General features: G+C 60.8%; 1 protein-coding gene across 3 annotated transcripts in view; it reads left to right on the forward strand.

Annotated features, from left to right (window-relative positions):
* KIAA1644 (KIAA1644 ortholog) overlaps nucleotides 5,089-27,730 on the forward strand; it is an 81,898-nt gene continuing 59,256 nt past the window's right edge. Inside the window, exon 1 of one of the 3 annotated variants that reach the window (XM_013997474.2) lies at nucleotides 5,089-5,382. The gene's annotated coding sequence lies outside the window, so the exon portion shown is untranslated. Of the gene's footprint in view, nucleotides 5,383-7,612; nucleotides 7,716-8,417; nucleotides 8,575-27,730 lie in introns of those variants that run through there. The other 2 variants (XM_005663743.3, XM_021091400.1) reach the window with 2 other exon arrangements.

Raw genomic sequence — 27,730 nt, forward strand, 5'->3', positions numbered from 1 at the left:
CAGGCCAGGGGCCAAACTGGAGTTGCAGCTGGGGGCTATGCTGCAGCCACACCAGATCCGAGCTTCATCTGTGAACTATGCCACAGCTTATGGCAACGCCAGATCCTTAACTCCCCAGGCATGGCCAGGGATGGAACCTATGCCCTCACAGAGACTGTGTCGAGTTCTTAACCCGCTGAGTCACAATGGGAACTACAGTTCTGGGGTTCTGTCTCTGTAGGTGATATCCCCGGATATTCCCATGGTGCTCTGGGGCAGAAAGCAGCCCATCCTCTCTTTGGCTGAGCTCCAGTACCAGGCATCCTGTTCTGGGGAGGCCTTAGAGCAAAACTGACGGCAGAGGGCTTGGCCTCTCAGGTGGTCTGGGTCTGGGGGCAGCGCTGAGACAAAGGTACCTGCTAGACACCAAAGTGGGGCCATATTTTCTCTGATCAAACACATGACGTAAATGGTATAAACGGTGCTGAACTTGGAAAGCTAATACAGGGCAGGCAGCAGCTTCCACGGAACTGCTGTGTGACCCCGGGCAAAGTACTTAACCTCTCTGATCCTTCCTAGCCACAGCTGAAATGGTGCAAAAATAACATGGCTCGCGGGGCTCATGAGAAAACCTTGGCAAAGCCCCAGGCCTGCATGAAGCACATCAATCCAGTCTCTGGAAGCTGGAGTTCTTTTCCTTTCTCTTCTTTCAAAGGAACCAGGGTTTGCCTGGCCCTGGTCAGCCAGGGGAGCCCTCAGACAGGGCTGCAGGGTGTCCCAGGCTGTGGCTGAAAGCACTCCAGCCGCTTTCCATCAGGCCCCCTGAGCCTTCGGAGGTTCTGACTCATCCCAGATGTTGAGCGGTGAACAGGCTGTGGCTGGCAGGCAGCCAGACAGGCGGGGGCCACCTGGCCAGGGTCACGGGCTCCACCCTGCAACCCAGGCCAGGGCCGGCTCACTCACAGCCGCGCACCTCCCCGGAATAGAATTCAGACAGATGCTGGAACCCACCACCAAAGGCTCCTCTTTGCCTGGACTCCGTGGACGTAGGAGATTTTGCAGTAACAAAGGTCACTCTGTGAGGCCCAGCCAAGCCATCAACAATATTGGGAGAGGCCCCTCAGCAAAATCAAAGAAGCCTGGAATTCCAGCCCTGGCTACGGGGCCCTGATCTGTTAAACTCCAGACAACCTGCCTCCCAACAGCTGGGCTAAACCCACAGGGAGCCAGTGCTGGGCTGCATGCACCAGGGTCTCACACTATCTGAGCCACAGGGGCCTGGCCAGCAGTGAGAAGGAGCAGGTGGGGAAATGGAGGCCCGGGGGAAGCAGAGTCAGGATGCTCTTCTCCTTCCAGGGCCCTCTGCCCTGCTCCTAATTGCATCAAGGTCAAGAGCTCAGGCCCGGGGCGGGGTCAGGGGAGGGACAGGTTCAAATCCTACCTCTACCACTTCCTGGCTGTGTGACTCTAGGGGAGGCACTTAACCTCTCTGGGCCTGTTCACCATCGGTCAATAGGAATGCATAGAAGCAACTCCCAGGATGGTCCTGAGGATTCCAGGGGACCTCCTAAGGAACACCGTGGGGCACGGAGCCCCCAGCAGGGGCAGCCTCGCCTTGGCTTCAGATAAGCACATATTACCTTAGCCTTACTAGGCGCTCACCCAGGTAGAGTGGGGGAAGGTATACTTCCTACCCAAGTGGCTGTCCCCTAATTCGAGAGAAACAGTAGATCCTCATCCCAGAGAGGTTAGGTGACCTGTCCGGGGCCTTGCTGGGCCAAAGCCCGTAGACGAGGGCTTCTGAGAAGGGGCTGTCAGGGCGGTAGAAAGAGTCCCTGCGTTTCTGCCCCAAGCCTGCCTCACACGAGCTGGGTGAGCTCAGGTCCACTCCACGACCTCTCTGGGCCCCGTCCCTGCAGCTCTGAGACGAGGGTGGCTCCCCGGCCCTGCTCCTGCGGGCGTGCCCCCCACCCAGGAGTAAATGAGTGTGGCCAGCGGGTGAAAAGCTCTGCGCGTGCCCATCATCCTGATTATCGTTGTCGTCAGGAGGATTGTTCCCGGGGGGCGGCGCTGTCGTGGGGAGGGCTGGGCTGCATGGAAATGAGGCCTCTAGCTTGGGGTGCTTGGCTCAACCTACCAATTTGCATCATATTAATTCTCATCACCTGCAGGCTGGGTTTGAGATGCTGAGATGCTGCAGCAGCACGGCTGTGAGAGCCGCCAGCTGCGGCCGAACCAAACCCAGGATGGACACAGGGCACAGATGCCGTCACCACTCATAGACGCCGATGCCCAAAGGTTTGGGGTGGGAGTGAGCGCCCCAGAGGTATGCCTTCAGCCATCAGCCTCGGGCTGTGCCCCCTGACCCCCCATGAGGCAGCCGGCCCTCATCCCTTTGGCAGGTGAATCAATCCCCCCAAGGCCACCAGCTGGCATGCGGGGAGCCCTGGATTTGAGCCCAGGGACCGGGATGCAGGGGTTCTCCCCTTCTCCAGCTCCTCCTGCCACCTGTGAGCCGGTGTCACGGCGCCTCACCTGTGTCCCTGGCTCCTCACCTTGGAAGCTGTGACAATGACAGTGAGCCTTCGGAGGTTCTGATTCATCACAGATGTTGACAGGTGAACAGGCTGTGGCTGGCAGGCAGCCAGACAGGTGGGGGCTGCCTAACCAGGGTCACGGGCTCTGCCCTGCGACCCAGGTCCCAAAAGCCAGTCGTGACTGAGCACAGAGTCTAGTGCCAGCTGAATGAGCTGTGGCTGTGGTGTAGGCTGGCAGCTGCAGCTCCAATTTGACCCCTAGCCTGGGAACTTCCATATACCGCAGGTATGGCTCTAAAAAGAAAAAGAAACATCCATTTATTATCTCACAGTTCTAGTGGGTTCCTAGTGGGTCAGAGCCAGGGAAGCTTTGCGAGTCTTCTGCTTAGGGTCTCACAAGGTAGAAATCAAGGCATCGGCTGAGCTGGGCTCCTAAGGGGAGAGTCTGAGGAGACTCCAGGCTCCAGGGTGCTGGCAGAACGCAGCTCCTGATGGCTGCAGGACTGAGTACCCCCCTTTCCTCCCGAGTGTTGGCTGGGACAGGCTCTCACCTCTTTGCCCTGAGCCCCTCCCATCTCAGAGCCTCCCTGAAGTCCAATCCCTCCTTGTGCTGGCATGTCTTGGGCTTCCTCTTCTGTTGCCAGCTGGAGAAAATTCTGCTTTTAAAGAGCTTGAGGGAGTTCCCAGTGTGGCTCCGTGGGTTAAGGACCTGACATAGTGTCCATGAGGATGCGGGTTTGATCCCTGGCCTTGCTCAGTGGGTTGAGGATCTGGTGTTGCCACAAGCTACAGTGTAGGTCCCAGATGCAGCTCGGATCCGGTGTTGCTACGGCTGTGGTGTAGGCAGGCAGCAGCAGCTCTGATTTGACTCAGCCTGGGAACCTTCATATGCCACAGATGTGGCCCTAAAAAGACAAAAGAAGTTGGAGGGTAGGGGCATGCACGGAGGGTTTGGGGTGGAAATGTTATAAAATTTGCTTGTGATGATTGTTGTACAACTATAAATGTCATAAAATTCATTGAGTAATTTTTTTAAAAAACTGGTTATAAAAAAAAGAGCTCGAGCAACTGGCACACCAGATAATCTCCTAATCTCCTGATCTTACTCATCAAGTGATTAATAACCTTAATTAGATCTGTGAAACCTCTTTGGCCACAGCAGAGTAACAAGTGCCCGGGGAAGGCGATGGGGCCCTCCTGGGTCTGGGTCTGCCAAGTGCCATTTTGATGCAGACAGAAGCCCTGTCTCTGGGCTCTGAGGGCTGTGAATGGTTCTGCCAGACCTCCTGCCAGGGCCAGGGTGGAAACCGTGTCACGTCTTGTGGCCAGGCGGGAGGCAGGCAGGAGCAGGGAGCTCCCCACCATCGTGAGTTGATAGCCCCTTGCTTGGCCCAAGTTGGTGTCAGTGTGGTGTGTCTGGCCTTGGGGAGGTTTCTGGGCCAGAGCATATGCTTGTCCCGTCTGGTTTCCTGAATCTCCAGGACAACAGCAGTTGCTTCCACACACTGATCACCTACTACGTGCCTGGCCTGGAGCAGACAAGACTCACTTCTTACAGAAGAGCACCTGGAGGCTGAGAGCACGGCCCAGGCCACCGCAGGGTGCCAGCTCAGTGCTCAGGCTCCAAAGCCACGCTTCCTCCACGTGACCCGGCCCTGCAGCCACTGGGAGGCCGTGGCTTTGCTTCTCCATGTGGCTCCCACGGCTAGTGGGGAGAACGGGAGCAGCAAGGGCACAGGGGTGGCTGGGACCTAACAGGCCTCAGGGGGTGGGACGGGGCCCTGGGCCCAGTCTCCCCTGCTCAGGACCTGTCTGCTCCCAGGAAGACAGGGCAGGCAGGCTGCAGCCTGGGGACTTGAGCCCCTTGGGATTGAGAAGGAAACTGGCTCAGGAAAGAGGTGAGCGGCTCGTCCACCCCCTCCATCCACCTCCTTGAGCGTCCGTTTGGCCCAGAACACGAGCCCCAAGCCAGGCCAGCAGTTCAAAGCCCAGCCTGGCCACATCCTCTGTGGATGATCTGGTGGGAGGGGGACTTGAGCTCCAGTTCCTGACGTCTTGCATTTGGGAACTGGGGACTTGGAACCCTGCGATCTTGGGGTGCAGAGGGAGAAGGATGGATGGGAGGGGGTCTTTGGGCGGGCGGGACCTGCTCCCCAAGGGAGGTGGGGATGACGATGCAGGGGCTGGGGGCCCCCGCTGGTCGAGGCTCCGCCCCCGCCCCCCCAGAGTCTCAGCCACACGCGTCCCCCGTCCCCCTTCCCAAAGGGGCTTGCGATGTGGACCTCGGCAGCCCCCACCTTCTAATTAAATGACAGCAATTTTGACGTGGCAGGTGATCTTCTCGGGAAGCCTGGCTTTAAATTTAGCTCCCTCCCCAGCCAGCCCTTTGAAAAGGCTGCCCTCCGCGGAGAAGCGGAGGGAGAGAGAGGTGAGTCATCCGCCAGGCCGCCCGCCCGCCCGCCCGGGTGAGCAGCGCGATTGCGGGGGAGCAGGCCTCCCGCACGAAGGCAGAGACATAGTAAATAGGGAAGGGATTAAAGGCGACGCCAAGCGCGGAGCCCCCAGCGCGGCTCACAGTAGGTGCTCAGAAACGAGAGCTCACGTTTCCCAGGCGGGCTGGGTAGTTATCTGCGCCCCGGGGGTGGGGGGGGGGGGGCCTGCCTTCACCTCTCCGCCAGTGGGGCCCGCGGTGGAGACACAAAAACGTTTGCCAAATGGATCCAGGATGCTGGCCTTCACGCCAGTCTCACCTAATTCCCAGGGGCCCTAAGTGCCCGGATCCCACAGATGCGCAGCGCCTGGGAGCCTAACCCTGGGAGCCTAACCCTGGGAGTGAGCATCTTACCTTCATGCCTATAGGAGAAAGGTAAGGACGGTAAGAATCTTGAGATGCACAGTCGTCCTGAATTATCTGCAGGCCCCAAGGCCATCACAAGTGTGTTTCTGAGGGAGCAGGGGGGTCCAGACACACACAGGAGCAGACCATGTGAAGATGGGGCAGAGAGCGGTGCAGAGATGCTGGCCTTGAAGGTTGGCGTGACGCAGCCACAAGCCAAGGATGCTGGCAGCCGCCAGGAGCTGGAAAAATTCTCCCCTAGAACCTCCGAGGGGGGCCACCCTACCCACATCTTCAGCCCCGTGAAACCGATTTGGGCATTTCTGGCCTCCAGAACTGTAAGAAAATACCTATGAGTTGTTTGCAGCCCCCGAGTTTGTGCGTGTTGGTTGTGGCAGCCTCAGGAGTTGAGAGGTGCAAACTTGCCCACGGTCACACTGCTGGTGAGTGGCCAAGCTGAGATGCAACCCCAGAGCCGACCAGGTCCAAAGCCCACGCATTTTCCTGCCCCCTCTGCGATCTGCTGGAAGGACACAAGGGACAGCGAGGCAGATCAAAGGTCTCACTTATTGGGATGATGGACAGGACTCTTCCCTGTTTGATACAGCCTCTCATTTGATACAGACCCTCTGCAGTGATGGAATCATCCCATTTTGCAGATGAGGAAACTGAGGCTCAGGGAGGCAAAGTGGCTCTGTCCCACGTAGGAGAGCCTGACTGTGGGGAAGGGAAGGTGCTCGGAGCCGGAGCACAGGGAGGGCAGCCCCGCTCAGCACATGCAGGCAAGTGATGGAGATTTCATGAGTTCATTTAGGGACCACCAAGGGGAACCCCAGTGACCAGCAGGCTCGATGTGGCTGCAGAAGGGGCTGGAAAGGGGGGCTGAGCCTCAGGGGGACAGGGCTTTGAATGCCAGGAAGGGGCGATTGGGTTCTGGCCTGCAGAAAATCAGGGTTCATGGAGGTTTAACATCTCTTGTGGTCACCCAGCCCTAGCCCCAGCCCTGGGACAGACCCAGGGCCCTGCTCATTCATGGGACAGATGGGGGCGGTGGGGGGGACCCTCCTGAACCGGAGGCTTTTCAACAGGTCCTGAAAGTGCCACACAGGCACACAGCTCCCTCCCAGATGAACACACACCGCATACACACATCCACACCCCCCACATACCATCTGGCCTCCAAGACACCCCAGACACAGCCTCTGCCTGCTGGGAGCTCAGAGGATGGTCCCCTCTCAACCCGAGCCCCACGCACCTCCATCGCAGGGCCCTTCACGTGTTTCTTCCCCTCTCTGGTCCTCGGCTGCCATCATCCCACAGAATGATCATGGATCCCTTTCTTCGGAGCATTTGTAGGATCTGCGGGACGTGCTTCAAGTACCCCGCCTCATTTAATCTTCGAAACAGCTCCGGGGGGAGATGCTGCTGTGCCCTCTTTAGGGAGGCAGGGAGCCTGGGCTAGGAAGTTGGCCAGAGGGTGGGCATCTTCTGGGCTGGCGCCCCGCTCCGGTGCCTGGGCTGCTGTGTGGCTCAGGGCAGGTGCCCTAACCTCTCTGAGCCTCGGTGGCCTCAGCTGTGAAACAGGGAAGCCACTACTGGACGCCATGGTGAGGAAGAAGTAAATTAAGCGTAGGAAGGGCTCGGCCCGGTGTGTGGGGCGATTTAATCAAGGTTTGTGAAAGTGGAGCCAGATCCAGGGATGTGGGAGACTGATGGAGTTTGCACCGGAGGAATCGACTCCCCCTGAATGACCAGATGATAAACCGTCCTCAGTGCCATTCCCTCTGCGGGGCCTTTGAAGAGGGTGCAGGGCCCCCCCTCCCCCCATGATCTACTTTATCACCAGAGGTCACCGGGGCCAGGGACAGGTAGGGGCGGAAAGTGGGGAAACACGCTTCCTGCGCCTGGCTCCCTAGCTGGAAGCCACACGGAGGCTGGTACAGCTGGCAGATGAGAGGTGAAATGGGGGAGGGGGGCTGGGGAGGAGGGGTGGAGAGAAGGGGGCCAGAACGCGAGAGGGGAGCCCACCCACGCAGTCACGGGGGTGGGGGGCGTCGAGGCTTTCCGGTTGGAAACCGGACAAAGGATCTTGTCTGGTGTGATGGATCCCCCACCGCAGCCTGACCCTGACCCTGACCACCCCCACCCCCACCAGGGGCGGGTGAGAAGGAATGTCTTGCTCGGCGGGCGCCCCGGGGGAGGCGCGCGGCAGGTGGGGCCCCCCAGCGGCAGGCAGGCGGCGCGAGGGGCTGCGAGGACAGCGGCCACCTGGCAGGAGGGGTCTGCGTTCCCGCGGGGAGGGGCTGGGGGCGCCCCGCAGCCGGCCTGGCGGACGGAGGGCTGGGGAGCCGCCAGGGAGGCAGGTGAGTGTGTGCGGGGGAGCCGGGGGGCCCGCGAATCCGAGATGGAGGAGGAGAGAAAGAGGAAGGGACGGAGAGAGGGAGGAACCGGAGGAAGAAAGGGGAAAAGGGAGGAGGGCGGAAAAGGGAAGAAGCGAAGGGGTGAGGGAGGAAGGAAAGAAAAAGGGGAGAAAGTGAGAAGAAAGAATGAGGCACCAAAGGGAGGAGGGAAGAGAATGCAAAAGGGAAACACGGGGAGCGAGCGCGCGAGAGGGGAGGAAAAGAGATTGCGAAAGAAAAAAATGAGGAGGGGAGAGAGAGAGGGAGCGAGAGGGAAGAGAGAGGGAGCGAGAGGAGGGCGCCGCGGGCGCTGGGGAGGGAGCGCGGCGCGGCGGCGGCGGCGGCGGCGGCGGCGAGGGCAGGACGGCTGGGCGCCGCGAGCGGGGAGAGGGGGCAGCAGAGGGCGAGCGGCGAGCGGCAAAGAGTGAAGTGGGCACCGCGGCGGCGGCGGCGGCGAGCATGAGCGCGGCGGCGGCGGCGGCGGCGGCAGCGGCGGGCGCGGCGCGGGGCTCGGGGCCGGCGGGCCGGCGGGCGGCGCGGGCCGCCCAGTAGCGGCGGGCGCGCGGCGGGGCGGCCGGCGGGGCAGGCGGCCGGCGGCCGGTCCGCGAGCCGGAGCCCCAGCCCCAGCCCGAACCCGCGCCCCGCGCGCCTAGAAGCGGGCGCCCCGAGTCCCCGCGGTCCCCGGAGCCGGGACAACTGTTGCGGCGGCGGCGGCGGGGGCACCGCGGGGGCGTGGGCGCCCCCCCGGCCCGGCCGGCGGCTCAGCCCCGCGGGCGCCGGTTCCCGGCGGCGGAACGAGGAGCGAGCGGGCGGCGGGCACGAGGTGAGTGGCGCGCGGGGGCCGCGCGGGGGAGGGGCGCGCCGGGCCGGGGTCCGAGCGCTGGGGAAGCGGGGGAAGGGGTCGGGGCGGAGCTCCGGGCGGAGGAAGGTCTCGCAAGTGGGGGGCGGGTCTTTGGCGCCCGGGCTCCGGAGAAGGGGTGAGGGCGCCCCGGGCGGGGAGGAGTGGGCTCCCCGGGAGAGGCGGGTTCGGTGCATCGGGGGTCCGGGGTGCCGTGGAAAGGGACTCCGAGGGGAAAGCCTTGGAGCCAGGAGCCGTGTCGGACAGCTGGTGCCCTGGTGTTGGAGTCCGCGACAGGGCTTAGCAAGGTTGGGCTCGCTGAACCTTGGAGAGTACTGGGCCCGGGTCCGAGGAGCGGTCCAGGGCTCGTCGTGCAGGGACGCGGCGGCTGGAACCTGCATCCGCGTCCAAGGTGGGGACCGGCGTCCGAGGACCCGTCAGGGAGCGGAGCTAGCCGGGAGCCCCGTGCGCTCCGGGCAGGGTTTCAGAGCCACGCTGGGGACCTGGCCGGTTCCGGGGGTCCCGGCTGCGCGGCGCCGGCAACCAAGAAGGCCCCTCCAAGTGCGTGCCCCTCGTCCCCCACCCGCCGCGTGGCCCCAGTGGAACCGCCACCGCCTCCTGGGGCCGAATCAGTATTGATCCCGTGCCTGGGGAGGGGGGCCCGGCGGCGGCCTCCGAAGCGCCTTAGCGCCAGCGGTTGCCATGGCAACGAGACCCCACGCGTCTTCAGGTTATATTTATTATAATTATTATTATCATTATTAGCATTAGTATTTGTTACTCAGCCAGGGGAAACCAAAAAGGAGAAAAAAAGCCAGCGCGTCCTGGCGCCTCCAACTGTCATCTCTTTAGAGAGCGGGGATGCCTGCTGGTGGGCCAGGCCCTCTGCCTGGGTCTGGTGCCCTGTGTGGGTTGCCTGGTGGCGCCCCTGGCGGGGAGGGGGCTTATATAATCTGCCCGGGAGTGTGTCTGTGGGCCTCTTTATGTCTGGCCTGCCTCTGTTATCCCTTGGCTTAGTGGCTGCTCCTCCTGCCCAAGAAAGCCCAGACCAGGATGGCAAGAGCAGAAAGTGCATTGTGCCAGGACTCACAGCTGGGCCTCCAGCCCTCTCTTTCCTGGCTGTGTGACCTTGAGCAAGGCGCTTGACCCCTCTGAGCCTGTGTTTCTCCATCTGTAAAGTAGCATGGGTGCCATTCCCACCTCTGAAGGTTGCTGCGAGGTCACATGGAGAAAGCCTCATGACTCCTGACTGTGTGACCCGAGGCAGCTGCCTGCCCTTCTCTGGGCCTGTTTCCTAGTCTGTAGAATAAGGGCCTGGACCCCAGTGTGTCTTTATCACTGGAGTCCCCTGAATCTCACTCTGGGCTGCAATTGAAATACTGTTAAGGCAGCAGGTTGGGTTCAGACCAGGTGAAGGGGAGCTCCCCCCACCCCCGTCACCTCTTGTTCCGTCACCTGTCGGGTGGTCTGCAGGTGGCAGGGAAGCAGGCAGCCCAGCCTCTGTCTCTGGTGTCAGCCAGGACAGTCCCCATGCCGGTCAGGGTTGCCCAGGGTTGGGAGTTCCCCCAGGTCGGGGACCGCTCAGGGCAGGACACCTCCCTGCACGCGTCCATCTTTCCAGAGACACGGTTCGCTGTGCCTGTCCTGGCTGGGGGTGAATGTGGAGCAGAAGCAGGAGCAGGAGGGGGCCAGAAAGTTCGCTGCAGCCAGGCAGCCCCTGCCCCTCGGGGCTCAAGTTGAAAGCGCCAGGGAGGGGTCGCTGCCCCTCTCTTTACTGTCACCATCACCCTGAATTCCCGACTCTGTCTCAGGCATCTGGAGGTATTGCATTGCGGGGCAGGGGGAGGTGGGGGAACAGGTGGGCTTGGAGCCGTGTGTGCACGTGTCCCCTATCCCCACTCTCCCCAGGCCACCAGCCGGAGCTCATGGACAGGACAGCGGGGATGGGGGCAGGGCCCGTGCTGCTGAGATCTTTGAGTGAAGGAGGAAGGGAGTGAGGCCTGTCCCGAGAGAGAGATCAGGGCGAGCCAGACACGGGCCGAGAGCCGCTCCCTCGGTCCCTGTCATCTACCCATGTGTTTATTCATTCCTTCACTCTCTTCTCTTCTTCCTGCGCTGCGAGACCCCATGTCTGCTGCTGAAGGGCACCTGCTCTGCCCTTGGCAGCTCTTAAGGAAAACAGCCCTGGACAAGCCCTGTCTGGGGGAAGCAGAGCTTGGGGGCGCGCACAGGTGGGGAGCCTCTGCCCAGAGAGCCCGAGGCGGGTTCCGGGCTGGGGAAGCCTGGTCCGGAGGGCAGGCATGAATCAGCCAGAGAAAGGGAGAAGCAGAGGTGTCCTGGGCGAAGAGGCAGACACGCAGCGGGAGGGAGGGAGGCATCTCGTGGATGGGGGGGCCTGGAGGGGGCCGGCAGGGGGAGATGGCGCAGCTGGAGCCGGGCCGGGGCAAGGGGGGCAGGTGTGGGTTCACAGCAGGGTTGGGGCAGGGCAGAGGGGAAGATGGCCAGCTTCGGAGCTTGGATGCTCCCGTGGCCGTGGGTGGGAGCCCATGATGGGGGTGGGCAGAGGGAGGTTTGGAAGAAAGGACAGCACACGTCCAGTTTCCAGCTCTCTGGGACCTTGGCGTCTAGGAGGGGAAAGTGGAAGCCAGATCTGGCTGCCTCAACTGTCCAAATCTATTAAATGACTTCGCCGACACAAGCGTAAGGATCGCACTTGACAGTGAAAGTCCAGAAGCCTACTGTGCGCCAGGCACCGTGCTGAGCACGCCCCGAGCCCATCATCTCATTTAGTCCACACACCAGCCCCTGTGAGCTGGTGACTATGTCATACTGCTGAGAAAACAGGTGCAGAGAGGTTAGGAATAACCCAGTTCCTCACCACTGCACGCTGCCACCTGGGGCCCGGCTGCTGCCTGCCTGCCGGCGACCACAGTGGCTCTTTAGACGCCGGTGCAGTGAGCCCATGCAGGTCAGGGTCTTTTGAGTCTCACACCCCAGTCCTTGTTCTCTTTATTCTCTTCTGGGCGGACACAGGGTGTGGCCAGTTTTATGCTCAGATGAAAGACATCACCTCCCTTCTTGGGGAGGCTCTACCTCTGTTAACTCGGCCTCTTGCTTTAAGCTTCTCCCCTGAGTCATGCAACAGATTTATATTGATCTTAGAATGAACTCAGAGTCCATCCCCAGCTCTCCCAGAGCCACTGAGCCACTCTTTCTAGAAGTTACTGAAGCAGGAGTCAACCACTAAGAACCATGGGGCTTTATTTCCTAAACGCTCTTCTGTAAGGTGGGGTCCTGAACATCTGGAGCCAGTGAAAGTGAGGAGGGTGACCAGAGGCCCTGCCCACTCTGGGCCACGCTGTCCTGGGGACACCAGGTGCCACCCAGCCTGCTGGTGTCGGCCTCGCCCTGCACAGAGCCTGGCAGGGGAGAGGTACCATCTCTCCTCCCTCCTCCCCCTCCCTTTCTTCCTTCCCTGCTTCTGTTCTCCAGCGCACCCACTCCCTGACCCCCTTCTCTGGTGTTTGAGCCTCCGCCTCCCCCAGGAAGGTAAAGAAGCCTCCTCAGACCTGCCCTCAGGGAGCTCCCTGCCTAGACATGACCAGGGCTGAGGATCTGTTTGATGACTGACTCTATGACTAAGTAGCTGCTTAGCTGAGACAGTGGCCGTCCTGGTACCACCAGTGTACCCCCTCCCGTGCTGCAGGTGGGCCCACTTGGGGCAAGCTGCTCCTTCCTTTCCCCCTTAGCTGTGACCAGGTTGGGAATTGTCCAGAGGGCCTTCTCTGGGCATCTGGATGTCACCATCACCCGCCAAGCCCTTGCCTCTGAGTCTGGCTTTTCCTCAGCCAGCAATGCAGAGGCCTGGTGCCTGTCTGCTGGTTGTGCTGGAGCAGGGCGCTGTAGCTGGGGGGAGGGGCAGATAAAGGCGGGGACCCCAGCAGCCCCAAGGCCCACGTGCGGCGCTGTCTTACGAAGGCAGGACGTCCTATGGGCCTGAGAGGGAGCTTGAAGCTTGTCCACCTACCCGTGTGCGGATGGGAACACTGAGGCCCAGAGCAGGCTGGTGGTGGGCTCAAGGCCACGGGGAACTGAGCGGCCTTGAAGGCCAAGGACGTTGGTGATATGATGCGGACCTGGGGGGGCCTCTGTGGCCGCTGCCCGGGGCGAGGGAGGGGGCACACACTCCTGGGATGGTGCAATTTGCCCTAAAAGCTGCCAGTCTCGCCCATCAGGAAAAGGCTTCAGACTCTCTCCCTCCCCGGCCATCCAAGCGGAAGAGCAGAAGCTGAGAGATGAGATGCAAATGCCTCCTGTCCCATATTTCCGGCCATCAGACATGAATGGAGCGTTGGCTCTGCGTGTTCTCCACAGGCTGCCCCGTCCTGCCGTGTCTGGGGCACACCCAGTCCCATCACCGCCCATCAGTCCGCACGCACCCCTACCCCAGCAGATGCGTGCTAACGCGCCTGCCAGAAATTAAGAAATAATACATGAGTTTCCCAAATTACACCCATTTAACACTGAATTAAGTTCTGGAAGCTCTTAACAGAGCCCTGGGAGGAAAAAAAAATTTTTTTTTTTTTTTTTTTTTTTTGATTCACACTTCCCTGGAAAATGAGACAAACCGTGATCTTTTAAAACCCAGCTACATAATCTGATTATTCCTTCCTGGCAAGCCTCAGAGAGATGCCGGGCGGAGGGTGGAGACGGCCGCTCTGCCGTGGCCGGGAGATTTGCACGGGGAAATTGGGCTGGGAAAGTTGGTCTCCTGCGCCAGATTCGAAGCTCCTCGGCGCATGATGGGCTGAAAATAAAGTGCCGCTGTCTTCGATATTGCCACAAATTAAAAATAAAGGCAAATTCCTTCCATAACCCAGCGTGAGAACATCCGCCACGGCTCCCTGAGCAGGTTCCTGAAGGCTGGTTTTGCTTTTCACTTTGGGCTCCTTTCCTTTGTCGGCAGCATCGTCCCCACGCAGCTGGATTTGCAGACCCACAGAAAACGCATTTAAGCGTTTGCTCATTCTGCGTTTCTGGGGCACCTACCCTGTGCTGGACACCGTGCCAGGCCCAGGGGGGACAAGAGACGATTAAAACAGCACCTTGCCCTGATGGGCTTTTCTGTGTGTTCGTTGGGGCCAGGAGAACAGAGGGGAAACAGACATCTGCAAGGTCCTGCCCTGCCTGCGGGGTCAGGAAGGGCTGGCTTCCTGGAGGAGGTACCTTTTGGCCTTTTGGCTCGGGTCTTGAAGGGTGGATAGGAGTCTGCCAGGCAGAAGGGGGCAGGGGGCATTCAGGCAGAGGAGCAGCCTGAGGAAAGTCTTCAAGTGGGTGTCAGACAGGCACGGCCTCCCAGTGGCATCTTTGGATTTTAACGCTTGCAGTTTCCTTTGGTGCAGAGCCTGTTGGAGCCCCGAGGCCAGCCCTTGAGTCTCCTAAGGAGAACAAGAGTCCAGAGAGAGGGTCCTGGTCGGAGCCCTGACGCCCGAAGCTCTGAATCAGATGGGCTCTGATGGGCTAGCAGGCTGCTAAATGGAAAGTCTAGAAATTAAGTCAAAGGATTACAGGCACTACCACCAAAGTCTGGAAGGTCCCCTCTCTCCCTCCACCTGAGCCCTGCTCCTCCGCCGCCGCCACAGCACGGGCTGGGCCTCAGGTCAGCGGTCCCAGGGTGCCTAGGCTAGAATTGCTGGCCCTGAGCCTCAGTCTCTGCATCCAGAGAATGGGAGGATGGAGCCTCTCCCTGCTCCTTTGCAGGAAGCTTGTCATCGTCACTGAGCCCTGGAGGCCGGGACAGTGCAGTCCAGCCTCCACTCGGCGGGAGTCGGGCACGCCACTGCCCCCGACTCCCCGTCCCCACAGGCTTGCTCCCTCAGGGCTTGGTTGTTTAGATTTTTCAGGGAGCAGATCGGGAATATGGCGTCATCTGAGTGTAGCTGCCCGGAATCTGATCCCTGGGACCGTGAGGCCTTTGGGGAATGAGCCATGCCCGTCACCAGGGCAACAGGCCCAGCTGCAGGGAAGCTCCTGGCCCAGATCCCTCAGGAGCAGCCTGGGATCACGGAGGCTGCGCTCCGGGCTCCGCCCAGGACACGTCTTCCCTCTTCTTGTTCCTAACTCTGTGGCCCTGGGCAAGTTACCGACCCTCTGAGCCTCAGTTGCCTCATCTGTGAAATGGGTTATTGTGCAAACAGATAAGGTGAATTGGCAGCTTAGGTAGCACAGGGTGTGTATTCCCAAACACATCCGCTGGCTGTCTTATTGCTGCATCAGAAAGAACTTTGCTGTTCCTTGGTTGCTATGGCTCCAGCCCTTCCAAGAAGTAGCCAGGCAGGAGCCAAACCTCATCAGCCCAGAACCCCCAGCGCAGAGGATTCCAGGGCCGTGGATGTTGACCGGGTGAGGAAACGGATCAGGTGTGCCATTGGACTGCTCTGGCGCCTGCTCGGTGCCATGGCAACCCCAAGGGAGCCAGCTCTGGAGCTCACCTGCCTCGGTCCACACCCCAGCTCCACCCTCTCCCTGTGGTCAGTGTTGGGCTGTTTGACTTCACTGTCTGAACCGTAGTGTCCTCATTTTCAAAATAAGCTTGGTGATATTAATGATGATGATAATAATAATAGTACCTTATAAAGGCGGTTACGAGGATTAAAGGTATGGGTCGTAACCCTCCAGGGTCCTGGATTAACTACAGCAATAACCATCATTTATCATCCCCGAGCTCCTCCGGAGGGGCTGTCGGGATTTGAATCCCAGCCTCCACCCCTAATAGCTGTGTGACCTCGGGCAAGTTACATCCCTTCTCTGAGCGCCAGTTTCTTCATCTAAAAATGCCTCACAGGGTTCTTGCAAGAAGTGAAAGAGTTGTTTCAAGGAACATGTTTGCTGCCGAGCCTGGCACATCGTATGTGCTCAGCAAATAAAACGTCATCCCTGTCCCTATGACCACATTCGTGGCAGGAACACCCAGGGGCCGCGGAAGCAGCGGAGCGTCTCTCTGCCTTGTTCCTGGTTTAGCTCTGTCGTCAGCTTCTGGCTCAGACCTGCCTTGGACAGGTTATGAATGAGGGCGTGATGGATGCGTGGGTGGATGGATAGACTCGTGGGTGGTTGGGTTGAACTGACGGATGTAGATGAGTAGATGGATGGATGGATGGGTGGGGTGGGTGGATGGGTGAGTGAGTGAATGAATGAGTGAGTGACAGCTGTCAGGAAACATCGAAAGCCTAAGATCAGAGAAGCTCAGGAAGGGGCCCGAGGATGGGGGTGGAGGCTTCTCCTGGAGCGCCATGAACCATGAGGTCAATTGAGTTTTGTAGCCAGATGTGGTCTCTTCTCTGCACGAACACTTGTCCCCCTTCCAGATGGCCCAAGTCTGGGGACCCAGGTTGCTTGGTGGCCCCAACAGTTGGGTTTGGGAGCTGGACAGAGTTGAGCTCAGTCTGGGGCTGCCTCCTCTTTGGGGCAGGCAAGTTCCCGTGAGTCTCTGGCCCTCTGTTTCCTCCTCCAAGACACAGGAGAACGCTCTCTTCCCCTGGGGGCGTGGTGACGTGCAGAGATGGTGCGTGGAGCGTGGTCTGTGGTTTATAAAGTGCACGGGAAATCGGACGAGGTGTTTCGTGGTCTGTGGTTTATAAAGTGCACGGGAAATCGGACGAGGTGTTTGGGCCCCACATGGTGGATGGTGCATGGCAGGTTGCAGGGAGGCTTTCGAGCCGGGGGAGGCCAGGTGCAGGCAGAATGAAGCCCCCACCTGTGAGCCACCCGACTCCTTCCCGAGGCGGGGGCCGGGCACAGGGTCAGGGAAGGGCACATCCAACGTGCCCAAGGCCCCCAGAGCCCTGACCTGCTGGCCCTCTTGTCCTCACCCAGCCCTGTCCTGGGTACTTTGCACAACCCACCTGGTTTAATCCTTGGAACACGCCTGAGCAGGGATGGGTTACCGTTGCCACCTGAGGCTCAGAGTGGGGACGTGCCCTACCCCCCTGGGGGGGGGCGCACAGCCACTAGGAAGCAAAGCCGGGATTTGGATCTTCCCACGGTGGGTGGAGGAAGGCAGAATACCCTCCTTGGTCAGGAGGGGGCGCTGGCGTGGGGGCACGGGTCACCACACTCCTGTGCCCACCCCTCCTCTCTGTGTGGCGTGTGCAGCCACCTCCAGCCTCTCTGCCTCCGCTTCTTCCTCTGCAACAGGGGTCCACAGCAGCCCCCCTACCGTGCGTCCGGGTGAGGGTCACGGAGGCAGTCACCACTCACTGGTCGCTGTTGTTTGCATGCCTTCTCTTTGCTGGAGAGGGGGGAGGGGTGGGAGGCAAGCCCCCTGGGTGCTGGTGAGACTCTGCACCAGGGCTGCCCCCTCGTCGTCTGGCCCTGGGGCTGGAAGGCAGTGGGGTCTTTAAGATCTGGAGTCTGGTTTCTGCTGTCGCCTGCGGCCGCCTCCAAGGGCAAACAGGAGCGGGCCAGCCGTTGACCTGGGTGTGTGGCCTGTGGTCCTTCTCTCCCGAGACCGCACCCGGGGCCTGCCCTTGTGGGGCTCCCGGGTCTGCAGGGACCCTGGGACTACTCACCTCTCTGCCTGGGGTCCGAGTCCCACGTAAGGGACCACATGGAACAGAGGACAGGGGAGCACTTCCGCCCGGGGCGGGGACAGGGCCGCAGATCAAGGAGGCCTTCCCAGAGGAGGTGGCACCCATGGAGGGTGAGTTGACCGGGTCAAGGAGTAAGGGGTGGGGGAGATCGAGGCAGAGGGAGCAATGCAGATGGAGCCTAGAGGAAGACGTTTGAGAAACTTCTGGACAGCATGGCTGTCCTGTGCTGTTTGTGGAAAGCTGTGCCAGTGAGCCTTTAGAAGTGAGCAGTGGCTTGATCTCCAAGGCCACTGGCTGGCTAAGGAGCTGGGACTTTGTAGGCTCAGGGTGGTAGGCACGGGGCTTAAGGACCACCAGCAGCCAGTGCTGTGCCTGGGGCAGACATTACTAATCGATTCACCACGGCCTGGAGTCAGGATGTGCCCCAGCCCAGCCCCCCTGGCAGGCCCAACCAGCCAATCCTATAGGTGCCCCAGATGACACCTGTTTGCCCTACAACTGTGGTCCGCAGGGAGAATGACAGTACATCACAGTGACCGGGGCTGTGTGGCTCATCCGGCACCCAGAGTACTTTCCCGACCGGAGAGGGAGGCAGCTCGTAGCCTCCAGTTCCACCCAGGCTCCCAGGCTGCCGCAGTGCTGGGCGAGTTTGGTCCTTTCTGGGAAAGCCTTTCTTCCGGTGTGTCTGGGCATATGCAGATCCACCGCTCCTGGGCGAGCCCCTGCCTGTCACCTGTAGGTCCAGCTGGGGCCTGGCTGAGAAGTGGGGTCTCCAGGAGGAGACCTGGCAGAATTCTGGGCAGGACCAGGGGAAGATTAGAAGACTTTCCTCCTGAAATTCAAACAATTGGACAATCTGTTCTGGATCGATTTAGCAGCAGTGAAGTGAAAAAAAAAATCAGAAAATATAGTGTGAAAGCTATTTTCTCTCTCAGTTGGGAAGAGGGATGAGCTGGAGTTTATTTGTGGACTGTCCGAGGCCGTGGCCAGGGCCTCTCCCCTCCTCGCTGCCCGCTCTGCCACGGCCCCGGCCCACTCGTACCCCCACGCCTGGCCACCTGCTCCTCAGCGCTTGGTGCCAGCTGGGCAACCAGGGCTCTCAGAGGGGCGGCCCCATGGTTTCAGCCTCCAGGAGCCAACATTCTGCAGGGGCCCCAGACCAGGGCATATAAGATGGGCCGCGGGGCGGGGGGGAGTCTCTTTTGCAGACAGTGGGTGGGGTGGCACAGAGAGGCCCCCACCCCCTGCCCTGCAGACCAAGGCGCCTCCATGCCAAGGACCAGGTGTGCCTGCCTTTCACTCCTGTATCCTCAGGGCCTAGAGTTGGCACCTAGTAGGTGCCTGTATGTTTCCTGCCTGAAGATGGGTGGGAGGGAGGGAGGGAGGGAGTCAGGATGGAACAGAGGCTTGGAATGAAGTGACCTACTCATGGTCACGTGTTTGTTGCGGTGGAGCTGGGATTGGAACCAGAGCGGTGACCCCAAGACCTGGATTTCTCCCACACCCGTGCCGGGGGCCAGGAGCCAGGAGCCAGGTCTGAGACCCGGGGCGGGGTGGGGAGGGGTCCCACGCCTGAGATGCTTTCTGTTACCCCCGACACAAGTCCTGCGCGGGGTCTTTCACCACCGGAGCCAAATGCTGATTGTTGTAAACCAAGCTTATTCAGTGTGGGGCCAGACCCGGGGGGCGGGGGCGGGGACGAGGGAGGCAGGAGTGAGGATTCCCCCCCCCCCACCAGCTTCCCCAGGGGAGGGGGTTGTGGGAAATGGAGTTCCGAGTTCACCCAGGGGCTGGATCATCTGCCAGGAAGTCCTGTGCGTGGGAGACGGGGCAGGCTCCAGCTGATGCCCAGAGCATCTTCTGTTTCCCCCAGGCTTTGGGAGAGGGGGAGATTCCCAGTGGTTTGGTTTGGGGGCGTGGCAGCCCCCCCCAACCGCTTCCTCCCCAAATACCCAGAAAGAACCTTGACTTGGAAACTGGACCAGCTTGGGCCCAAATCCTGTTAGCTCAGCACCTGTGTGACCTTGGGCAGGTGACAACTCCTCTGAGTCTTGGAGCAGTAGTCCCCACCCCCCGCCCCCGCTCCGCGTTTTTTTTGTGTGGTTTTTTTTTTTTTTAATTAAAGGAGATGATATTTGGCGTTCCCAGTGGGGTTACAGATTCCACTGCAGCGGCTTGGGTTGCTGCTGGGATGCAGGTTCGATCCCCGGTCTGGGAACTTCCACGTGCCGTGGGCCTGGCCAAAAATAAGGAAAAAAATAAAGGCGGTGAGATTTGTCAAATGCCCATCCTGGGGTCGGGCACACAGTAAGTGCTCAAGAATCGCCTCTTTCTCCCGTTTCCGGGGTGTGGAAGGCCAGGTATTAGATACCCTTTCACTCTTGCTTGGTTTCTGCATCTGCGCCTTGGAGCCCCTGGGCTCCCATCCAGGGCACCAAGGCAGGTCCCCCTGCTGAGAAGGGGGGTGATGCCACAGCCCGGAGGGCCCTGTGAGCCCAGCATGCCCTCATGCCTCCCCTTAGCCACGCCGGGGGTGGGGGTGCGGAGGGTGCCGGGCGAGGCCAGCTTGGCCTCGTAGAAGGAGCTCTGTGCTGAGATTCTAGCCACCCGGCTGCTAGTCCAAAGTCAGCTGTGTATGAGCTGTGTGGACCCCCCCCCGCCCCCCCGCAAACAACACCCTCTCTGGGCCTTCATGGCCTCATCTGAGGCTCATCACCTCCCCCACCACTGCTCAGCATCATGGGTGACTCAGCTAAAGGAACATACGTGACAGCTCCAAGCAGACCCCCGGCCAGGTAGAGGCTGACCGCTGTTTACTGACCATCCACGTGAGGCCGGGGTTAGCACCCCGCTTGATGGGGAGGGGCCCAGAGAGGCTAAGTGGCGGGTCCAGGGTCTCAGGGCAACGGTGTCCCCTCCCCCAGGCCTGCTTGCCCACTGTCCTCCACTGTGGTGCCTTCTGCCCGGCCCGGGCCCAGCACCCACCTCCCTGCCAGGTCGCGTCCTCACATCCGAGTTCTGAGCCGGTTTTCTGTCGACAGGGCTCTTTCACAAAGGCTTTTTCATGTTCCCTCTCTATTCCCCAGAAATTTTGGAGCCCGCATCCCCCAGAGCGGCCCACTAATTAGACCTCCATAATACTGTTTACCTAGATGTCAGCTGAGAATGTAAAATTTAGCAATTTTCTCTGCATCATAAGCAGTGCTCATTTTTGAGAAGGAGGAAGTCTGCTATGATGGGCCCCAGGGTCCGGTGTGATAAAGGCTCAGCCCCCTGGCACCTGCTCTGCCCCAGGGTAGGCAGGGCCCTCCCCTGCTGGGCGGGGCGGGGTCAGCCTATGGGCGGAGCTTTCCCTCCAGCAGGGGCCTGCGCCCTGCCCGTTGCTCCCTGCTTCCTCTAAAGCACCTTCAACGTCAGGGGGGCGGTGTCGCCCCCCCACATGCAGGACCGTTGAGGGCTCCGGCCACTCGGCCACTCTTGCCCGCCTGCAGACGCGTTTATTCGCGATTCTTTTGTTTCCAGAAGCACTGTGGGTCACCAGTTGGGGGAGGACAGCACAAAAGTGGGATTAAACGGGAGGATGGGCTGGCGGGCGTCCCCCAGGCTGGGGAGAGGGGGGATCTGACCGGAAGAGAAAGGTGCCCGTGAGATGGCTCAGGGCCCAGCCTCTAACCAGACACCTGACAGCAGGGCCTGGCCATGGGGGCCTCCCCTCCGGGTGGGCAGAGAGCAGGGCTTCCCACGCATCTCCTGAGACGTGTGACACCGCCGTCCTCTGAGACCAGGGACAGGCGTGAGAGGGGTCTTCCCCTTCTCCCAGCAACTGCCACTCACGCCAAGGCAGGGGCTGACCCCCCATGCTTCCTGGGACATCGGCATGGGAGGGGGCCGCAGAGAGAGGCAGCAAAGCTGAAGGGGTGAGGATGACTGAAGAGCTGAGTTCGAGGTGCGGATGTGGGGTGCTGGCGCCCCAGGAGGGGAAGTGAGCAGGAGGTCACTGGTCACGGCGGAGCCTGCAAGAGCTGGCGGGTGTCCTCTTCAGCTATTGCCACCGGGGAGGCCCAGCCCACTGAAGGCCAGGGTGGCTGACTATTGGCATAACTACTGCGTATCAAGAAGGGGTCGGGGGGGCCCGGCCTGGCTCTGGGTAGCTCCTGGTTCACCTCCCGCTCCGCTCAGCGGCTTTGGTGCCAATTACAGAGAGTGTGGGCCGGGGGCTGGTTAACCTGCAGAAGCGGAGCCGGGTCCAGGGGAGACGTGTGGCTGTGGGCCCTCCAGGCCAGCCATCGGGGGTGGGGGGGTAAGAGTGCCAGGCTGGGGGCGGGGATGGGGGGGAGCCGTCTCCTCGCTGTCCCTGTGGTCTCTGCTGCGGCCCTATTTGCATAATTTTGAAGTTGATTGGCCTAAAGGCAACTTCGCTTAATCACAGCTGACAAGTCTCTGGTTGCAACAGCAGCTGCTTCCAATTAGCCGCGTTGGTGCCATGGTTTGTTAGGCTGGCTCGGCAGCCCCTCTCCCGGCTCCCCCACCGCCCCAGCCCCCCTTTTCAGGCCCAGAGGAAGCTGCAGGGCTTGCGAGCTGCTTGGAGCACTTACTCCCTGCTCCCTGAGCGTGGACAGGTTAGCACGTGGCCTGGGCGGCAGCAGGCAAGGCCCTGTGGGCTCCCAGGAGATGCCGCCACACAGGCTGCGGACTGACTGTACTTTGGGTCCCAAAGCTCTATCTCAGGGCTTAGAAAACTGGGTTGCCTGGTTTTGTGAATAAAGTTTTATTGGGACACAGCCTCCACCTTGCAGTCCATATGCAGTGTCGAGGGCTGCTTTCCTGCTGTAACGGCGGAGTGGAATCAGTGCCACGAGACCTCTGGGCCCACGAAGCCCGTGATGTTGACTGTCTGGCCCTTCCTGGAAACATTTTCCAATCCCTGACCTCTCTCAGGGGCGCTCATTCTTTTTTTTTTTTTTTTTTTTTTTTTTTTTTTTTTTTGTCTTTTTGCTATTTCTTGGGCCGCTCCCGCGGCATATGGAGGTTCCCAGGCTAGGGGTCAAATCGGAGCTGTAGCCACCGGCCTACGCCAGAGCCACAGCAACTCGGGATCCGAGCCGCGTCTGCAACCTACACCACAGCTCACGGCAACGCCGGACCCTTAACCCACTGAGCAAGGGCAGGGACCGAACCCGCAACCTCATGGTTCCTAGTCGGATTCGTTAACCACTGCGCCACGAAGGGAACTCCAGGGGCGCTCATTCTTGCGCGTGCGTCAGAATCCCCTGGAAGGCTGGTACAATGCAAATTCCTCGCCCCCACTCTGGTTCTGATGCAACAGATCCCAGGGGGCCAAGATCTCGCATCTCTAAGCAGCTCCATCTCTAAGCAGCTCCTGAGTGGGGGGTGGGCGGCAGCCAGGCAGCCCCGGCCCAGCCCCTCCAGGGCTCTCCTGACAGGGTCCGTTCATCTCATCCTACTCTGAACACCTCCCCGCTTAGGAGAGAAAACCGAGGGTCGGAGCGTCCCTTGCTTCTCGAAGGTCTGAGCTGATAAACTCGGGTTCTTTCCTTCTTCCTCTGGTGCATGCTGCACCCTTGACCCAGGCACCTCACCCCAGGAACACGTCCCAGGGGACACCCTGCCCCAGCTGGGTTACTTGGCTTGGTCTGTTGGTATCTGGGTTCCACACCCGGGTCCGCCGTTAGCGCCAGCGATGCCTCGGCAAGTCGGCGTGCCGTCGCCCTCGGGCTCGGGGCACGTGATCACAGGAGGTCAGGGTGTCCAGGGCACGGCTGAGAGCACCTGGCACCTGGCAGGGGGTCTGCTCCCCCCACATCTGCAGTCGGTGGTGTGTTCCATTACCAGCATCTGTTTGGTGTCATCTCCCCCTCGGGGCAGAGATCCATGCTGCCACCCCCAAATCACTGGACATCACCCTGGGCACGATCTGGGGTACCCCCCTGCCCTGGCACACCTTTTCATTCTCTCATCTTCCTGTGACCTGGGAGAGGGGGAGGGGCGGGAACCCACTTAGAGGCTGGAAGCTGAGCCTCCTCGAGGCCAGGCGACCTGCCCCGGTGTGCGTCCACCTGGCCAGGCACACTGCTGACACAGGAGGACCTTTCATGACCAGTTTATGTGGATGGTGAATCACCCAGAGCTTATGAGCACACGTACTGGAAGGGCTGGCGTGGCTGGGGCTCCCCGGGGGAGGCTGGGGCTCCGCCCGGAGACAGATCCTGGCTGAGAGCGGAAAATCCCAGCACCGGGCATGAACATTCCTGAACCCACCAGCCAGCGGCCACATGTGCCCTCCCCCTGCCCTGCCCCCGCAGGCCCCGCGCCCCGTGCCCTTGTCACACCTATATGCATTCTTCAAAAGTACATCTTCCACAGCACCTTTGTGGCTTTTCCCAAAGTGGATCATGCCCAGGTTGGTCTGGGGATGCAGCGTCTCCCTCGACCCTGGGCCGCTGGAACACCCGTGATGTTTGGCGTGACCGTGCTTGGGTTTGGCGGCATTCGCTGTTTGGATGTCCTGCCGTGCGACCTTGCTCTGTCCAGCGGGGCTGCCCCCCAGGGTCGTCTCTCATCAACAGTGCGTCGGAGAACCTTCTCATACCTCGGGCCTGAAGGGCAGCGGGGCTTTCACTGAGCCCGGGAAGCGTGTTAGTGCCACTGAGGACCCACCGTGTGTGAGAGGGCACTGGGAAATCAGCCTCTCCGGGGCTCCCGGGCTTGCTGTGGGGCCGGGCTCCCCCCCCAACCCCAGGAGGCAGGGCGGCTGCTCTGTCTGGGATGGCAGCCTCCCCTAAAGCGGGATCAAGGAATTCCTCCTTCCTGGGGTCCTGGCCAGCAGCAAACTCAGTGACATCACAGGATGTGGGCATCCGGGATCTGGCGCACAGGAGGTGCCAGAACGGTAGCTTAGAAACAGCATGTCAGCTCAGTTCAGAGAGGTAAAGGCACTTGCCTGGGGTCACACAGCTGAGATGTGGCAGGATGTTTGGACCCCAAGCCGGAACCCTTCCTTCCAGGTCCCTGCTGCTGTGCTGAACCTCAGACCAGAGGCAGGAGGTCCCCTATTCACTGTGTCGAACAAACCCCTGCCTCAGAGATGGTCACGTGTGTGCCCTGGGCCCTCTGCCAGGAACACCCCCCCCATTGGTCCTTCAGGGGTTCACTGCCAGAACCGCCCACCCCCCCGCCACCGCCCGGTGTGACTTGGATCCCAGCTCCACCACGAACTAGCTGGGTGACCCAGGACAAGTTGCTTAACCTCTCTGTGCCTCAGTTTCCTCCTCCGTAGGTTGAGGAGAAACATGAGGATTAAATAAATGTCCCCACCCCCACCCCACAGGCTGGGTCAGGCACTTCTCCTGGGCTCCCCGTCACAGCACCGGTCCCTCTGGGCTGCCACTGTCCCTCTGGATGGTGATGAGATTAGAGGTACCCAGGCCAGTCTGGAAGAGGTGCTCTGTCTGCTATAAGCTGAGCACCTGCGACTTCAGTGGACAAGAAGGGAGGTTCCTCTCTGGCCCAGGTCAGGACAGACAGGATTCCAGCAGTGGGAGGGAGGCAGAAGGAGCCCGCTTCCTTTGTGGCTTGGCTTTAAATGCCCCCAGGCTCTGGCCACAACAGAAGTGGCAGCTAAGGGCGAGGCAGAGGGACAAGACTTGAAGAGCCCTGAGGAGTTCCCGTCATGGCGCAGTGGTTATAGAATCCGACCAGGAAACGTGAAGTTGCGGGTTCGATCCCTGGCCTCGCTCAGTGGGTTAAGGATCCGGCGTTGCTGTGGCCCTGGCGTAGGCCGGCGGCTACAGCTCTGATTAGACCCTAGCCTGGGAACCTCCATATGCCGCTGCAGTGGCCCTAGAAAAGACAAAAAGAAAAAAAAAAGAAAAAGCCCTGAGTGTGGTGATGGTGGGGGCCTGGGGCGGTGCCCGGGGCGGGGGACCTGCAGGCCCTTTGTGTCCAGATGGCCACGTGATGTGCTTCCAGCAGCAACCGGAGTGGACAGCCCTCCCTGGCAGGGAGGCCTCTGCTGCCAGCCGGGGATGCTGGCAGGTGTGGGGTGCGTGGAAGGGGGCAGCCAGGATGGTCGCCCTGCCTTGGAGTAAGGTGGAGGCACCCCTCTCGTGGGCTCTGTGTGCCTCAGTTTCCTTCTTTCCGGGGCAGAGGGTCGTGTCTGGGACCAAGGACCTTGAGGGCCTCAAGGGGTTCACACCCGCGGGGTGTCATCCTCTGCCACGTTAGCCCAGAGACGCCCCTGTGACCCCGCTTGGCTGCTTCCGAGCTGTGAGACCTCCCAGGGAACAGCCTCAGTTTGCTCACCTGCAAAATGGGATCTTAATGGGTGTTGTGCAGACACAAAGGCAGGGAGACCTGAGCCTGGCCCCCAGGACCGTCCCCTGGCAGTGGCCCCGGGACCCGGGCCTGAGCTGGGCCCCCACCGCTGACCGGTGGCTCTCTTCAGCTGCCAGCGTCCTCCCTGCCCCAGAAGAACCAGCTGACCGGCAGCCCTCTGCTCCTTTGCCTACACGAGGCCTGACCGAGTCGCTCCCGTTTTATTGGGGTTTCGGGTTGGTCGTGATGTAGAGTGAGGAAGGCCAGGGACTGGCTGCAAGGGACAAGGTTACTGGTCCCTGCCTCCCAGAGCTGGCAGATAAGGATTCCCAGATCCACGCTGTGCACACACAGGAATTTCTTCAGGTGCAAACCCTCGCTGAGCCCGGCCCCGAGCCAGGGTCTCTGCCCTGGACAAGCACCCAGCCCGAGGGAGGAGCCAGGCAGGGCTGCAGAGTGACCCTCAGTCCCAGAAGGCTATGAGGGTCCCCCGTGAAGCCTGGGCTGGGAGGTGGGGGGAAGGGCAGTCTCTGGACAGAGAGGCTGGGACCCCGTGTGGGGCCCTCAGACGCTGTCCGCGGACCACCTGCCCACGTACCGGCTCCTCTGTCTGCAGGCTGTGTGACCTCGGGCAAGTTACAGACCATCTCTGTGCCTTGGTGTCTTCATGTCAGGAGCCTAGCACAGAGGGTGGCTGAATAGAGAGTCAAATGCTTGGACAGGCTCCATGCTTTATGGACCGGCGAGGAAGCCGGGATGGGAGGGAGAACAGAGGGAGTGGGGGAGGCGGCGAGGGTCCAACTCCCGCCCCCTCCTCCAAAGCTCCCATTCTCCCTTCAAGCTCACTTCCAAACTCAGCCGCCCTGGTGCCTTGGTGATCTTGCCCAGCTCCCCTTCCCACCCAGCTCCCCTTCAAAGGCCTCTTCCTGTGCGCGCACCCGGCTGGCAGGCGGCCAGGCAGAGGACAGGGTGGACAGACCCCGGGGCCCCCCTCGGGGTCATGGCTGGCCCGTGTGAGTATGGACCAGCACCCCCGCCCACCTGTCAGGCTCAGGCCTGAACCTGCGTGCATAGTAGGTGCTCAGATGGCTTTGCCCTCCCCCCACTTTGCTTTACTGGTCCTGGGCTCTGCTCCTGCCCCCTCCTCACCTGAGAGGGCCCAGCCCTCCCTGTTCTCGGAGGTCCTCCTGCCTCCAGGGTGGCCCCGCAGAAGCCTCTCAGTGCTTGGTATGAGCCAGGAGGGGGCCGGGCCCTGCCTGCTGCTCTGCTGCATCCCCCCTCACCCCCCCCCACCCCTGCTCCGCTGCACCAGCCCCTCCCCGAGCTTTGTCTCCCACCTCCTGGCCTTTGCAGGCGCCCTGCTCAGGGCTGGCACCCCCCTCCCCAGACCCACCTGGATGAACCTGCTGGCCTGTCATGTCAGATCTGGGTTCTTTGGGGGCACCCCCAACCCAGAGCAGGTCAGAGCCCTCCTCTGTGCTCAGATGCCCGGAGTCGCTGGGTGTGGGGATGAATGAATGACGAATGAATGCCTCCATCCCCTCCTGGCCCCCCAACACCCCTTCAAGGTGGACGTTTTATCCCCACTCAGATGGGAAACTGAGGCTGGGCTTTGGCTTCTGTTCTCCCCAGGGAAGGAGGGTCTGTTGGAATGGGGCCCTAGCGGGTCGGGGAGAAACCCAGGGCTGCCCTCTGACCATCTGTGGGCCTGCTTTCCTCTTCCTGCCCTGACACGTTAAATGATTCATTCTTCATGTGATATTTTTGTGTTGCTCCAGTGGGGAAAAAATGCCGCTGGGATTTCCAGGGGTGGTTTTATCTCCATGGTGTAGTCAAATAATTCAGGAGAACAGATGGCGGCAGAGGGCCTCACAAGCGCTCAGCTAAGCCCGCCCCTGAACGAGGGAGCCTCGTGCCCTGGGACCTGGCGCAGCCCCCCGCCCCTCCCGGGGAGAACAGAGCCCTTGGGTCTTCAGCAGGCCTGGGACTTCCAGCCCGTCTCTCCGCTGCGTGCCCTCAGGCAGACCGCTCCCCTCCCTGGGCCTCCGTTTCCTCACCTGTGAAATGGGAGAGCAGCCATGCCCACCTCGGACATTCAGGAAAGGGACACGCACAGAGGGCAGAGAAATACGCCAGGTGTAGAGCTTGAACCCAGAGCCTGGTTGGTGGAGGTGGGGGTGGGAATGTCCCTTTGGGGGATCAACTAGAATGTTCTC

The sequence above is a fragment of the Sus scrofa genome, chromosome 5 (assembly GCF_000003025.6).
Source record: "Sus scrofa isolate TJ Tabasco breed Duroc chromosome 5, Sscrofa11.1, whole genome shotgun sequence".
In the NCBI taxonomy this organism is placed as follows: Eukaryota; Metazoa; Chordata; class Mammalia; order Artiodactyla; family Suidae; genus Sus; species Sus scrofa.